The sequence below is a fragment of the Felis catus genome, chromosome E3 (assembly GCF_018350175.1).
Source record: "Felis catus isolate Fca126 chromosome E3, F.catus_Fca126_mat1.0, whole genome shotgun sequence".
NCBI lineage: Eukaryota > Metazoa > Chordata > Mammalia > Carnivora > Felidae > Felis > Felis catus.
Genome location: NC_058383.1, coordinates 15,944,503 through 15,961,229, shown reverse-complemented (window position 1 = coordinate 15,961,229; position 16,727 = coordinate 15,944,503). Strand labels below are relative to the sequence as shown.

General features: G+C 41.5%; 1 pseudogene; it reads right to left on the bottom strand.

Moving 5' to 3' along the window:
* Positions 1-3,786: 3,786 nt before the first annotated feature.
* Positions 3,787-4,786, bottom strand: LOC101084759 (annotated as a pseudogene).
* Positions 4,787-16,727: the final 11,941 nt, after the last annotated feature.

Here is a 16,727-nt window from a genome sequence, read left to right as displayed (position 1 = left end):
GTGAGGTACTATCTTGTTTTTTCTTTGGTTTAACAGCATTTTTCTTGGAGCAAAAGTTTTTAATTTTGATGATACAAGTCCCTTATCAGATGTATGACATATGATCTGCAAATATTTTCTTCCTATTCTTTAGATTGTCTTTTCACTTTCTTGTTTGTATTGTTTGTAGCAGAAATGTTTTTAATCTTGATGAAGTTCAATTTATCCATTTTTTTCTTTTGTTGCTTGCACTTTTGGTGTCATATCTTAGAAAATATTACCTAACTCAGTCATGAAGATTTACTTTGTTAATTTGCAGTTAAAATTTTCTGTATGGTGTGAGTTAGGCATCCAATTTTATTATTTTGCATGTGAATATGCAGTTATTTTTGTACCATTTGTTGAAAAAAACTATTGTTTTCTCTCCTTGAATTATCTCAACGCTCTGGTCAAAAATCAATTGACCTAAATGTAAGGCTTTATTTCTGGATACTCCATTCTACCCCATTGACCTGTATGTCTACTTTATGCCAGTACCATACTATCTTGATTAATGTAGTACCGTGGCAAGTGTTGAAATTGGAAACTGAGTTTTCGAACTTTTTTCTTCCTTTTCAAGATTGCTTTGGCCATTCTGGGTCCCTTGTATCCTCATATGAATATTATAATTAACTTGTCAATTTCTGCAAAAAAGGGTCAGTAGGGATTTTGATAATGACGTATTGAGTCTGTAGATCAATTTGGAGAGTACTGATATTTTAACAATATTAAGTCTTCCAGTCATGAACACGGGATGTTTCTAATTTAATAAGATCTTATTTAATTTCCTTCAGTAATATTTTGTAATTTTCAGAGCACAAGTTTTGCACTACTTTTAATAAATTCATTCCCAACTATTTTATTCTTTTTGATGTATTATAAATGGAATTGTTTTTCTTAATTTCATTTCCCAACTGTTCACTGTTAATATATAGAAATACAATTGATTTCTATATATTGATCTTGTATCTCGAAATCTGTCGAATTTGTTTATCCAGCAGTTTTTTAGTGGATTCCTTATGATTTTCTACATACAATGTCATGTCATCTGCTAATAAATAGTTTTGCTTCTTCCTTTCCAAACTGAATACATTTTTTTTTTTTTTTTGCCTAATTGCTCTGACTAGTCCCTCCAGTAGAATTTTTTTAAATGTTTATTTACTTTTGAGAGAGACAGAGACAAGAGAGACAGAGCACGAGCAGGGGAGGGGCAGAGACAGAGAGGGAAACACAGAATCCAAAGCAGGCTCCAGGCTCTGAGCTATCAGTACAGAGCTGGATGTGGGGCTCTAACTCAGGAACCATGAGTTCATGACCTGAGCCAAAGTCAGAAGCTTAACGGACTGAGCCATCAGGGTGCCCCCCTCCAGTACAATTTTGAATAGAAGTGATGAGAGTGGACATCTTCACTTTGTTCCTGATCTTAGGAGAAAAGCATCCAGTCTTCTACCACTAAGTATGGTGTTAGATGTAGGTATATTCATTTCCTAGCATGGCCATAAGAAAGTACCACAAACTGTCACGGCTTGAAATAACAGAAGTTTATTCTCTCAAAGTTCTGAAGTCCAGAGTTTGGAATGAAGGTGCCGGCATGGCCATGCTTTTTCTGAAGGCTCTAGGGAAGAAGCCTTCTTTGCCTCTTCCCAGCTTCTGGTGATTCCGGCCAGTCCTTGGCATTCTTTGACTTGTAGTTGCACCATTCTGATCTCTGCCTCCATCTTTACATGCCCTTCTTTCCAGTGTCTCTTCTACGTCTTTGTATCCAAATCTCCCTCTCCTTTTCTCTTAGAAAAATACCAGTCATTGGATTTAGGGCCCACCCTAATCCATTATGACCTTATTTTCACTTGAGTACAAGGCAAAGATCCGATTTCCAAATAAGGTCATATTCACAGGTCCTAGGGGGGCTGGGACTTGAATATATTTTTCCAGGGGGATGGGTGGTGGTGGCATAATCCCATCCACTACAGTCAGGTTTTCATAGATCCCGTTTCCTCAGGTTCAGAAAGTTCTCTCCTATTCTTACTTCATGGTTATTTTTCTTTAAACCATTGGTTATTTTTTAAAAATGTTTATTTATTTTTGAGAGAGAGAGAGAGCACGAGTTGGGGATCAGCAGAGAGAGAGGGAGACACAGAATCTGAAACAGGCTGCAGGCTGAGCTGTCAGCCCAGAGCCTGACATGGGGTTCGAATCCATGTACCATGAAATCATGACCTGAGTCAAAATCCGATGCTTAACCAACTGAGCCATCCAGGTGCTCCACCATCAATTACGTTTATAGAGATTTAAATAGTAAAAAAGGGACGCCTGGGTGGCTCAGTCAGTTAAGCGTCCGACTTTGCCTCAGGTCACAATCTCACGGGTTTGTGGGTTCGGGCCCTGCATCGGGCTCTGGGCTGATGGCTTGGAGCCTGGAGCCTGCTTCGGATTCTGTGTTTCCCTCTCTCTCTGCTCCTCCCGAACTCATGCTCTGTCTCTCTCTCTCAAAAATAAATAAACATTAAAAAAATTAAAAAAATATATATAGTAAAAAAAAAGTCTTATGTATTTACTTATGTAGTTAGCATTTCCTGTGCTTTTTATTCCTTTGTGTGGATCCAGATTTCTATCTGCCATTATTTTCCTTTTGTCTAAAGCATTTCCTTTATTTTTCTGTAGTACCAGTGATGAATCCTTTCAGGTTTTGTACATCTGCAAATGTCTTTATGTTACCCTGTTGTTGTTTTGAGAAATATTTTTCCCACATATGGAATTCTGAGTGGACTTTTACCCCCAGTATTTTAAAGATGTTGCTCCACTGTCTTCTCATTTGCATTGTTTCTGATAACAAATCTGTCAGCCTTATTTTTGTACCTCTGTATGTAACATGTCTTTTTTTTCCTCTAGCTGTTTTATATATATATATATATATATATATATATACACACACACACACACACACACACACACACACATATTTATATATATAGTATATTACATATATACATATACGTATATGTATATTATACATATACGTATATGTATATTACATATGTATATATGTAATATATTATATATATTTACATATGTATTTATATATAATTTTTAGAGACAGAATGCAAGTGAGGGAGAGGGGCTGGGGGGGGGAGAGAGAGAGAGAGAGAGAGAGAGAGAGAGAGAGAGAGAGAGAATCCTAAGCAAGCTCCATGCTCAGTGCATGGGGCTCTATCCCACAACTCTGGGATCATGACCTGAGCCAAAACCAAAAGTGGGAAGCTCAACCGACTGAGCCACCCAGGCGCCCTTCCCTCTAGCTGCTTTTAAGATTTTTTTCTGTATCATTGATTTTGATACACCTTGGTGCAGTTTTCTGTTTTCTTCATTTTTCTTGTGCTGGAGATTGTTGAGCATCTTAGGTCTGTAGATTTATAATTTTTAATATTAAGAGAACTTTCCACCCTCTTCTTTCTCCTCTTTTTTAGATACTCCAATTATTTGTACATAAGCATGAAGTGTCCCACAACTCATTGATGCTGTTTTATTTTGGGTGATTCTGTTTCTTTCTGTGTTTCATTTTGGATGGTGCCTATTTTTATGTCCTTAATTCACCAGTCTTTCCATCTATAATATCTAATCTCCTGTCCATCCAATTCAGTATCTCCAATCTTGTAGTTTTCTTTCCTTTTCTTTTTTTAACACACAGCTGTTAGTGCATCTTTAAAATATCATAAAGAAGTCTGAAAAATCTGGCATCTTGTGGTTTCTGTAGCTGGACTAACTTAGGTCTTATTCATTAGCCTGCTGAACTTTTTCTTTCTCAGAAACAGATACCATCCAGAAATTTTCTGATATCCTTTTTTTAACTCTTGTGGGTTGCTGAAACAAAGCAGCTGAATTTGATGTAAGTTCAATGTCATTTCCTTCAAGAATTAACTCATCTTTCTGGGGAGATACTGAACAGGCAATGCCTGACCTCATCTGAACCCAGCAAACAGATGTATTTCATATTTCAACAAGAGAACCATTCTCCTGAATAACAACATTGATGGGAAAGTGAACATACACATGATGTGGGAAACAAAGACAGAAGGAAATGGCAAATAAAATTAAATTTCCTTATAACCTGCAGCCTGCTGGCAAATACTTGAGGCAAGCAGAGGTTTCTCCAGGAACTCCCTGCTATCTTAATGCTGATGCTTTGCCAGAAGGAAAACCAACCTTAGCTTGACAATAGCTAGACCTCCAGTATCCTGGGAGTCTTCTTTAGCATATGAAAATCTCATTGGAAGCTTCACCTTGACTTTACCTCCCCCAACTCCCTATTAGATAACCAGTTTCTTTTCAAGGTCTTGCGGCAGCTCTTCCTGCACCTGGGTCCTGTCCTGTGCTTTAATAAAATCACCTTTTTGCACTAAAGACATCTTCAAGAATTCTTTCCTGGCTGTCGGCTCTGGATGCCACCACCCCACCATCACGCCCAGAAAAACTCAACACACAGACTTCATCTTGTAATGGAAACACAGGGTAACCCTCTTGACCATGTTTTTTGTACATGACTACGATAGCGTGAACAATAGCCACTTCCTTTATATTTCCCCACCATTTGTCAACTCGGAGCCTCTTCTTTTTCTTTCCAAGGAAACTGAGTTCTACATTGATGTAGTTGAAGTCCTTTCACAGGTTTCCTCTGGGGGCCTTCACAGTAACTAATAGTATAGCCCTTCAGAGTGATGTCAATGTTTTCTGGAATGCTGAAGGTCTGCTTGAGAATGATCTTCCTTCTCATGGTGGATGCAGCAAAAAAACAAAACAAAAAACAAAACAAAACAAAAAACCCTCAAATATTTTAGTTTTCAACTCTAGAAGTTTGGTTTGGGCTTTTCTTAAAAATAATGTTTAGTATTTTTTTGAAAGAGAGAGACAGAGTGTGAGTGGAGGAGAGGCAGAGAGAGGGGGAGACACAGTATCCCAGATAGGCTCCAGGCTCTGAGCTGTCAGCACAGATCCCTACACGGTGCTCGAACTCACAAACCGTGAGAACATTACCTGAGCCAAAGTTGGACACTTAACCTGAAAAGGAAAGCTGGTGAATGCAAATAAAAAGGGCCAGCCAGATATCCAAGGCCAGAAACTCCCTTTGCATGCCTTTGACTTCTGCAATCTCGCTTGCCTCTTGCATCATCTAGCAGACAGGAACCAGAAGCTTGGCTATACTAGTCCCACCCACCCAGAAGCACATATGTATAAAAGATCAGTAAAACCTGAGTGGGATGCTCAGCCTTTGGAGATGACTCACTGGGCAGGCAGCAGTCTTTTCTGATTCCCTAAGTACTGTCGCTTGCCCCTTCCTGGGCGCCAAGTATTTGCTGTAACAAACCGACTGAGCCACCCAGGTGCTTTACTTGTTGGCCATTTCTGTATCATCTCTGGAGAAGTGTCTGTTTATGATAGGAAAAGATAGGATTCAGTAGGCAGAGAGGGAAAGATTAGGGCCTGAGGTCCCTGAGTGAGGAAAAACACCTATTTTGGAACAATGCTGGGAGTGTCTGACCACAGCAAGCCCCCTCAGGCATAGGTTTCTCTTAAGAATGTAACAGACCCCGCCTACTCCCCCTAGGTTTCCCCTCTGGAATTTGACAAAAGACCTAAGTATGGCCATAGACCACCCCTCATACAATGGAAACGAGCCAACCCAGGACCCAGAGTTATCAAGCCAATAAGGGTAGAACCTTAGAAGGAACAAGGGGGAAAGGACAGGGGAGGGCTGACCAGTGATGAGGTTTTTTTGGGTGATAGTGGGGCAAATGGGGTATGGAGTCAACAGCCAAGAAAAAATCCTTGAAGATGTCTTTGGTGCAAAAAGGTGATTTTATTGACGTATGGGGACAGGACCCATGGGCAGGAAGAGCTGCCCCAGGATCATGAGGAGAGACTGGTTATCTATATGGAATTAGTGGGGGTGGGGGTGGGGTGGGGAACTCAAGGTGAAGTTTCCAATGAGATTTTTTTTCTGTTTATTTATTTTTGAGAGGGAGAGAGAGCATGAGTGGGAGAAGAGCAAAGAGAGGGAGACACAGAATCCGAAGCAGGCTCCAGGCTGTCAGCACAGAGCCAGATGCAGGGTTCGAACTCCAACAGATCATGACCTGAGCTGAAGTCTGATGCTTAACCTACTGAGTCACCCAGGTGCCCCTCCAATGAGATTTTCATATGCTAAAGAAGACTCACATGATTCTGGAGGCCTAGCTATTGTCAAGCTAAGGTTGTTTTTTCCTCTAGCAAGGCATTAGCATTAAGATAGCAGGAAGTTCCTGGAGAAACCTCTGTCTGCCTGAAGTATTTGCCAATGGACTGCAGGTTATAAGGAAATTGAATTTTAGCTGCCATTTCCTTCTGCCTTTGTTTCCCACATCAACCAGAACCTTATAAAACAAGGACCCTTGGCTGTAGTCCTCAGGCATTTACTTTTGAATGTCCCCTCTCTGTAAAGAGAGCTTTTCTACTATTCTTCCCTTCTAATCTTAAACTCTGATAAACTTTTGCCTGCTGCACAGTTTGTGTCTACCTCTTCATTCTTTGAAGTGGTGAGACAATGCATCCTGGGTTTTGTGGCAAAAAAAATCCTGTAACACATTCAAGTCCTCAACTTAGCTTTTTGAGCATATGGAATACAGTTAGAATACACGTTTTAATGTCTTTCTCTGATTTATTAATCTGTTCATTATCGGTCACATTTTCTTGCTTCTTTACACATCTAGTGGTCTTTGATCAGATGCTAAACATTGGATCTTTATCTGGTTAGGTGGTGGATATTTTTGTATTCTGATAAATCTTTTTGAATTTTGCTCTGGGATGCAGTTAGGTAACTTGGAAACAGTTTGATCCTTTTGGGTTTTGTTTTCGTTAGTTGTTAGACAGGTCAATAGCGATGCTCAGTCTAGAGCTAATTATCTCCCACTAATGAGAGAAGACTTCCCTTAATACTCAATGAATTATAAGTTTTCCCAGTCTGACTGGCATGAATAAGCATTGTTTCCTTTAATCCTTTTGGATTGTTCTTTCCCGATATTCAGATACTTTCCTCACATGCATGCATTGATTCAGTAACCCACTGAATACTTGAGGAGGACCTTCTGTATATCTTCGGAGTCCTCTGTGTAGTTCTCTTCTCTCCGGTACTCTGTTTCATGAACTCTAGAGGCCTCTGTCTCTCTCGGCCTTCTCAACTCAGAAGGTCTGCCAGACTCTGCCTCAGTTATGCCTCCCTACATCATGTCCAGAGAACTTTCTCCAAATAGTAACCTGGATGATTATAAGGCTCCCTTCTTTTATTTCCTGTCTTTCCGAAATCATCATCCTTCATTGAAAATCTTTGTTTCGTGTATGTTGTCTTTTTAATTTTTTTGTTGTTGTTTCATGTGCGACAGTAAATCAGGTCCAACTGACTCCATCTTGGTCAAAAGCAAAAATCCTGTGGCTGATATTTAACACAAAAGATAAGGATGGTGGAGTCAGACTTATCTTGGTTTAAATCCCAGCTCAGCCACTGGGATGTAATTAATTAATTATTATAATTAATCAATAATTATAATTAATGATTAATAAGCATAATTAATTATGCATTAATTAATTAATTAAGCATTAATAAGCATATTGATAAGCACTTATTATTATTATCCACTTATTAGGTGGAGGGAAAACTTCTATATCCTAATGCCTTTCTGATTTTTTTTTAATGTTTAAAAGACATCTATTTTTTTTTTATTTATTTTGAGAGAGAGACAGACATGAGTGGGGGAGGGGCAGAGAGAGAGGGAGAGAGAGAGAATCCTAATCAGGCTCCACACTGCCAGTGCAGAGCCTGATGTGGGGATCAAACCCATGATAGGTGGGGATCAAACCCATGACCTCAGCCAAAGTCAAGAGCTGGACGCTTAACCAAATGAGCCACCCAGGCACCCCTAAAAGACATCTAAAAGTCAACATCTGATCTTCCTTCCAAATGTGGTCATCATTCTGTTGAACAGCAACACCATCCGATTGCTCAGACCAAAAGCCCTAGTGTCATCCTTCACCCCTGTTTTTCCTCCTACCCAAATCCAGCCATATAATCCTGTTGGATCTATTTGGAATTACATCCAGAATCTGATAGTGTCTCCCTACTCCACTGCTTCTTCCTGGACTGAGCCACCATGCACCATGATATTTTGCCTTCCCATTCTTGTCCTTGCTTCCACCCTTGCTCTTCTAGGATCTCAACACAAGTGGCAGAGAGATCCTTTTATAATTTAAACTAGATCATGCCATTTCTCGGCTCAAAGCTATTATTCGAGGGCTCTGCATTTCACTGAGTGAAAGCCAGTGTCTTTCCAGTGGCCTAGAACTCAGTGACCTGCCCTGCTCCCTCCTTCCTTATACCTCTCTACCCTTCTCTCCTGTGACTCTCCTGTCACTCGGCCACTCTCTACTCCAGCCATACTGGCTTCCTGTGTTCCTCAAACATCCAGGCATGTTCCTCTGTGCTTTATGCTTCCTTATACTTCATACTCCCTGCTGTTCCCCTTATCTGGAATGTTGCCCCAAGTCTCCCCATGTCTCACTTCCTCACCTTCTTCATGTCCCTGCCCACCTGTCACCCTCTCACAAAGTGAGAACTTCCCTTAACTGCTTTGTTTAAAGGAGAAATTTGCTTCTCCTTCTTTGCCTTCTCACCTTTATTTTTCTCCACAGCACTTATCACTCTTTGACTTGCTACCTTTGTTACTGTTTGTTTATTTACAGTAGTCCCTGCACACTAGAATGTGAACAGGGATTTCTGTCTGTCTTATGCTTTAATGTATCCCAAGTACCTAGATCATTGAAGGAACACAGTAAGTATTCGTTAATTGAAAAAAACGATGAATAAATGAGTAAAAATATCTAGCTTGTATGATTTGTTGTGAGAATCTGAGTTAATGATATATACACAGTTTAAGACTGGATCTTACAGCTACATAATCAGCATTCAGTACCTGTGTTGTCATTGCTATTATTGACAATAACTGAACTCCCAGGAGAAGAGAGAGACAAGGAGGAAAGGGAGAGGTTCTTACTTCGTCACGCCTCCTGAGCATCATCTTAGGAAATTCCAAGCACAGACTCCTGCCTGAGGAAAGTAAAAAATGTTAAGGAAACAATTTAAAGGCAGGCTGAGGTGTTCTCTCTATATAAATAGGGCAATAAGCAAATAACAATGAGAGCTAATAGCTCTGTGTGCCAGGCACTTACTAAACACCTTACATATTGGTTATCTCCTTAAATCTTCACAACCAGTCCTTGTGGCCTATGCTATAATTACTCCCATTCTACTGATGAGGATACTGTGTCTGGGAGGGATTGGGTGACTTTCCCAATAATACCCAGCTAGGAAGTGGCCGAGCTGGGAATTGAACCCCAACGGTCTAGCCGCAAAGCTCATGTTATGTGCAGGACAGCAATAGCATTGGTACGCCAAGATGTTGATTCATCAGAAATTAATTACCTGAGGGATCAAGTTAACAAGAACTTACCAATAGGAGCACAACTAAATCTTTTTTTTTTTTTAAGTTTATTTATTTATTTTGAAAGAGACAGGGAGAGGCAGGGAGAGAGAGAGAGAGAGAGAGAGAGAGAGAATCCCAAGGAGACTCTGCACTGCCAGCACAGAGCCCAATGTGGGGCTTGAACTGAGGAAATCGTGAGATCATGATCTGAGCTGAAACCAAGAGGGTGACACTCAACCGTGAGCCACCCAGGTGGCCCGGAACACCACTAAATCTTAAATGACAATCAATTGTTTTTCCAGTCCCTTTGGTGAATACAAAAGTTGCACAAGTAGTCTTGAGGCCTGTGGGTTGCTGTACTCTTCATTTGCTGAATTAAGATCGACCATACATACTTGGTGCTGAGTATGTGGGAGACAGCCTGAAAGAATGGTGCGAGGCTTGACAAGAGCCCAATCTCGCTAGCTTTTCGTGGAGACAGCTGTTGGTGGCCCAGCCTGGGCGGTAGACTCACTCCTGGCAGCACTTTAGAAGGACTCAAGTGGCAGTTAACTATTCTGGAGTACACTTTATGACAGGTTCTGAGAGTCAGAGGAGCCAGGGTTGAATCTAAGCCACAATGCTCCTTGAGTGTAGCCTCAGGTAAGTACTTACCCTCTTGGAGGTTCAGTAAAAAGGGAATAATGATACCCATGCCTTGAACATTGAGTGAAGAAGAAATCATATACATATAATGCCTGATTTATGCTAAGTACTCAGTGAATGGTAGTTGCCATTATTAATAAAGGAAGGCCTAGCGGGCCAGGATGATGCTAGTTTGAAATAATAATAATTAGGACAACTATTTATTCAGTGCTTTTCACGTTCAAGGTACTTTATGTGCATATCAGTTATCTATCACTGTGTAACAAAACATCCCAAATTACAAAACAACAACTGTGATAGTTATTACTTTTGATCATTCTGGAGTTTGAATGGGCTTAGCTAAGAGGTTCTGGCTAAAGGTTTCTCATACAGTTGTATGGACCTGGGGTCATTTCAAAAACTTCTTCATCAGTCACAAGTCTGATGCCTGGGATGGGACGATTCAAATGGCTGGGGATTGCAACAGTTTGTATAATTGTATGATCTCTCCATGTGGTGCCTCCAGCCTAATGGTGTGAAGGTAGCTACACTTCTTATGGGGTGACTCAGGACTTTAAAACCCACGTCCTGAAAGAGAGTCAGATGAGAGCTGCATAGCTTTTTCTGCCCCAGCCTCAAAAGTCATGTAGTGTCACTTTCACTGCCTTTTTTTTTAATTAATTAATTTATTTTGAGAGAGAAGGAGAGAAAGTGCACATGTGCTTGAGAGCAGGGGGGCAGAGAAAGAGGGAGAGAGAATCCTAAGCAGGCTCCGCACTGTCAGCACAGAGCCTGATGTGGGCTCCAATTCACGAACTGTGAGATCAGGACCTGAGCCGAAATCAAGAGTTGGATGCTTGACCATTGAGCCACCCAGGTGCCCCCCTTCCACTGCTTTCTATTCATTACAAATGAGGCACAAGTCCAGGCCATATTCAAGGTGGGGGGAATTAGTCTCCAGCCCATGAAGGAAGAGTGTCCAAACAATTTGCAGACATGCTCTAAAACCGCTGCATGTTTATCATCACATTTAATCTTCTTAGAAGGTAAACACAATTATCGCTATTTTACAGATAGGGAAATTTAGAGGATTAGATGCTTAGAAGATTAAGTGACTTGCCCCAACTCATAAAGTTACTAGGTGGGGCAGACGGAATCCAAACTAAGGCCAGCAGTCTGACCCTAGAATCTGTGTTCTTTTTTTTTTTCTCCAAATTTTTAAAATTTATTTTTGAGAGAGTGTGAGTGAGGGAAGGGTAGAGAGAGAGGGAGACAGAGGATCTGAAGCTGGCTCCATGCTGACAGTAGTGAGCCCAATGCAGGGCTTGTACTCAGAAACCATGAGATCATGACCTGAGCTAAGGTGGGATGCTCAACTGACTGAGTCACCCAGTTGCCCCTAGCATCTGTGTTCCTAATCCCTATGCTATGTAAATCACACTAGACAAAAGATAGAAAATATGTAGGATATTTGTTCATAAGCTCTCTTATGTAGTACTTACTAAATACCAGCACTTTTCAGAGAACTATATAAGTTTCAGAGAACTATGTAAGCCCAGGTCTCAGGCTTAGGTTGCCTGGGCTGGGAATGGGGGCTCACTGACACCAAGGAGCCTCCAGAAAAACATTCCCTCCCAAGAGTGCAGAGTGAAGGCTCCGGCTTGGTTGAAAGGCAGAGAACTATGTGTTACATTATTTTTTAAAATTAATTAAGGGGCACCTGGGTGGCTCAGTCGGTTGAGCTTCCAACTTCGGCTCAGGTCAAGATCTCACGGTCTGTGAGTTCGAGCCCCGCATCTGGCTCTGTGCTGACAGCTCAGAGCCTGGAGTCTGTTTCAGATTCTGTGTCTCCCTCTCTCTCTGACCCTCCCCCACTCATGCTCGATCTCTGTCTCAAAAATAAATAAACATTAAAAATAAATAAAAAAAACAACAACAACAAAGGAAACACCTGTGCCCCTATATTTAAAAAAAAATAATAATAAATAAATAAATTAATTAATTCAGGGGCTCCCGGGTGGCTCAGTCGGTTGAGTATCTGACTTCAGCTCAGGTCATGGTCTTGTGGTTCGTGAGTTCGAGGCCCACGTCGGGCTCTGTGCTAACAAACAGCTCAGAGCCTGGAACCTCCTTCGGATTCCGTCTGTCTCTCTCTCTCCCCCTCTCCTGCTCATGCTCTGCCTCTCTCTGTCTTTCAAAAATAAATGTTAAAAAAAATTAAAATTCATTCATTCATTCATTCATTAATGAAACTTACATCCAAGTTAGCATATAGAGCAATAATGATTTTGGGAGTAGAATCCAGTGATTCATCCACTATGTATAACACCCAGGGATCATCCCAACAAGTGACCTCCTTAATGTCCCTTGTCCATTTAGCCCATCCCCCCACCCACAACTCCTCCAGTGACCCTCAGTTTGTTCTGGTATATATATACCAGATATATGGAGTATGGAGTATATATGGAGTATTACTTGGCAATCAAAAAGAATGAAATCTTGCCATTTGCAACAGTGTGGATAGAACTAGAGTGTATGATGCTAAGTGAAATTAGAGAAAGACAAATATAATATGACCTCACTTATATGTGGAACTTAAGATACAAAACAGATGGACATAGGAAAAGGGGAGGAAAAATAATATAAAAGCAGGGAGGAGGGCAGAACATAAGATACTCTTAAATATGCCTTACATGCTGACTGTCCCTGCACCTGGCCCCACAGACTCCAGCAGCCAGGGAATGAAACTAAACTAAAGTAGCCTAAGACATCTGCAGCAATGGTGTCAGGTAGGAGGCCAAGCCTCAGCACCTGGGGACAATTGCACCTTGCTCTGCTGCCATCACTGCAACAAATTCAGTGGCAGCCACAAGAGAGGGTCCCAGAGCTCTGCCTGTGCTCACGTGTGTGTGTGCATGTGCACACACATGACACCGTGAGACACCTGGATCTATCTAGGAGTCGTTTGAGGGATTTTTGGGATTGGGGACAGTGAATAAGCAAGACAGTCTGCATAGAATAAAGGAATTGTATGGGAGTTTATTCGTTTTTCATTGCTGCTATAACAAATGCCCACACAACTCCCACAGATTTATTATCTCATATTTCTATAGGTTAGAAGCCTCACGTGGCTCTTACTGGGTTAAAATTAAGGTGTTGGCAGGGCTTCAGTCCTTTCTGGAGGCTTAGTGGAGAATCTGTTTCCTTGCCTTTTCTGGTTTCTAAAGGCAACCTATATTCCTTGGCTCATGGCCCCTTCCTCCAGCTTCAAAACCAGGAAAGTTGCATCTCTCGGACTCTTCTTCCATCGTTACACCTTCCTCTAACTCTGTCAACTGGGAAAGATTCTCCTCTTTAAAGGGACCCATGTGCTTAGGTTGGGCCCATCCAAATGATTCTGGATAGTCTTCCCATCGTAAGATCTATAAACTTGATCACATCTATAAAGTTTGTTTGGGCTTATGTGGTAACATATCTTCAGGTTCTAGAGGATTAGGGTTGGGACATCTTTGGGGGACCATTATTCTGCCTAGCATATGGAGAGACTCCAGGAAAATACCCTTGAATGGGGCTGGCCCACCCTCCAAATCGTGCACTGCCATGTAACTCATTTTCTTACTCACCAGAAGCCTTTAACTCTACTCATGTCAACTGTTCCAAGGTAAGGTGGGTAGTGAAAGGCTTCATGACTTTTCCAAGAAGGTAGACAGTATATCCACAATAAGGGGAAATAGATGATATCCATACATCATCATATACTTAAAGCTTTCTTGATTCAAAATCTTATTTCCTTGCTTTGGATTTTTGGGAGATAATAGATAACATTTTTTTTCACGCTTGCCATTTGCCAGATGCTATTCTAAACACAACAACTCTGTAAGGTAGGTACTGGATTTAACTCAGTCTGGGTGGCCACAGAGCCCACATCTATAACTACCACACATGACTGCCTTATTCCTGTGGGTCCCCAGGAATACAACCCATGATTAGAAGTCACCACGGGTCTACAATTCCTGCTCCTGAGATGCTAAAAATGATCACAACCTCACTGGGCTTTGTCAGTGTTTCCTTCAAGGCCTTGACCATAGGCAAACCTTCTGTGTTCATCCTCATTGCCAGCTTGAGGGTCCAGGACTGTTCAGACAATGGACAACAGCCATTTCAGCAGAGGACTGAATACTGCATGGGATTTGCCTCAGAAGAATGAAAGTTTCGCCTGGCCTCTCTCCCCTACACTTTCCACTTTGGTGCATCTAAAGTATCTAGCGCAGAACAGGGAGGCATCCCAGTTGTTGCAGGTCCTAAAACTGAGAGGCAAAGTTGGGGTAGTGCCGGTGCACATGGGTGTTGGGAGTTGGCCAGAGAAGAGGGAGCACCCTGGCTTTGACACGTTGTAACTCGTTTCTGAGCTTCACTTTCCTCTGTGTGAAATGGGCTGATCATTGTACTTAACTCTGAGAATTCCTGAGGGAAGTAAATGAGAGCATACTAATGCACACATCCTCATGGAATCTTGAGGGGATTAATTAGCACACCCCTGTGAAGAGCTGAGATCAACTCGGTGGCACCTGATAAGCACTAAGTAAGTCTTACTATTCTGGACTCTCCCTGGGTGACTTAACCTCAAAGACTTCAACCTGAACTACTTACACCTTCAAAAGTTTTCGCCAGTTTCCTACTGAGCTCTAGACCTAACAGCTCTGTGTTCAACAGGACATTTCCCCATGGAAGACACACAGGGCTTGCTCATGCTCTGGGCCTTTGTATATAGTACATGGTCCTTCCTAAAAAGCCAGCTGTTAAGAAAAAAAAAAAAGCCATTTTCTAGGTTTTTATACTTTGGGTAGCGAAGAATGAGACTCCTTATGCAGTCTCAAGCTAGGAGAGCTACAGGGAGGCCCTGAGTGGGGACAGGCTAGGGAGGAGTTTCAGTCATTGACTAGCCCAGCTTTGTTGGCTGGATTATTTCATTGCACAAGGTCCTTTTGGGCAGCCTTCCCTTGGGAGAAAGGGCCTCACTCCTGATTACTTGGCTGCCCTTAGAGAATAGGCAGAGTGACTCCATATGGTCCTCGAAGTCTTAGGGTGGCTTCCCTTGGAGAACCTGGAGCTTAGCTATTTTATCATGGGGCCCTCAGAGGTACTGACCCCTCTTCTGTGGGAGCCCATCCCTGAAGCCTTGGCTTTGGGTACTCCTCCCCACAACCAGCTCAAACACTCCTGGCTTTGAGACGCCTCTCCACCTCATTAGTCATTCTCTCCTCTGCTTCATCGCGTCTAAACACTGTGTATTATAGTTGTTGATGTCCAGAGCTGGTTCCCCAACTAGGCTGTCAGCTGGCCAGGGCAGGAGGTGTGGATTATTCATATTTGTATCATCACCACTAAATGGGCCATCGCTACATATTTGCTAAGTGAATACACAACAAGCATCATTAGTGCTGCTTTGTGGGGCCCACTGGCCTTAAAGAAGTTACAGGGGACCCTCTATACAAATCAGACCAGCTGGGTCTAGGGTGGCATTTACTTACCTGCTGATTTTTTAAAGTAAATTAGTTGTTTTAAAAATAATATTTTAAAAAAATTTTAATTTTTTAATATATTTTTGAGACAGAGAGAGACAGAGCATGAGCAGGGGAGGGGCAGAGAGAGAGGAGACACAGAATCTGAAGCAAGCTCCAGGCTCTGAGCTGTCAGCACAGAGCCCAATGCGGGGCTTGACCTCACAGACTGTGAGATCATGACCTGAGCTGAAGTCGGATGCTTAACCGACTGAGCCACCCAGGTGCCCTAAAATAATATTTTTTATAATTTGAAAATAACATGTGCATTGAAAAACATTTTTGAAGTTCTGAGTGTGTAAAGTTAAATGCTAAAAATTCCTCTTATTTCTCTTCCAAACTAACCCCCACAGGCAAATACCAGTAAAACACTTTTTTGACAGCTTCATTGAATACAAAATTCAGATACCATACAATTTGCTTATTTAAAATTGTATATGCAGTGTTTTTTTGATATATTCACAGGGATGGACAACCATAACAACATAGTTTTGGGAAATTTTTATTTCCCCCAGAAGAAATTCAGTGTCCATGTGCTTGCTTTGGTAGCACATATACTAAAATTGGAAAGTTCAGTGTCCATTAGCTGTCACTCCCCATCCCTAAGCAACCACTAATCTACTCCCTGTCTGTATAGATTTGCCATCCTGGACATTTCATATAAATGGAATCATATAGAATGTGGTCTTTTGTGTCTGGCTTCTTCACTTGGCATGTTTTTGAGGGCCATCCATGTTGTAGCAGGTATCAGTACTCAATTCCTTTTTTGCCATAACACATTCTATTAACCTATCATCAGTCACTATTAACAATTTAATACACCTCCTACAGTTGTTCAGATGGCCTGAATTTGAATCCCTAGTGGACAAGTTCCTAGATGACTGATCTTGGGTAAATCATAATGTCTTCAAGCCCGCCTCAGTTTCCTCAATATTAAAATTTGAATAACAAAAGAATTACCCCAGAGTGTCATAGTTGTATTGTCACAGTAATTAATATTTGCTGAGCACTTACTATGTGT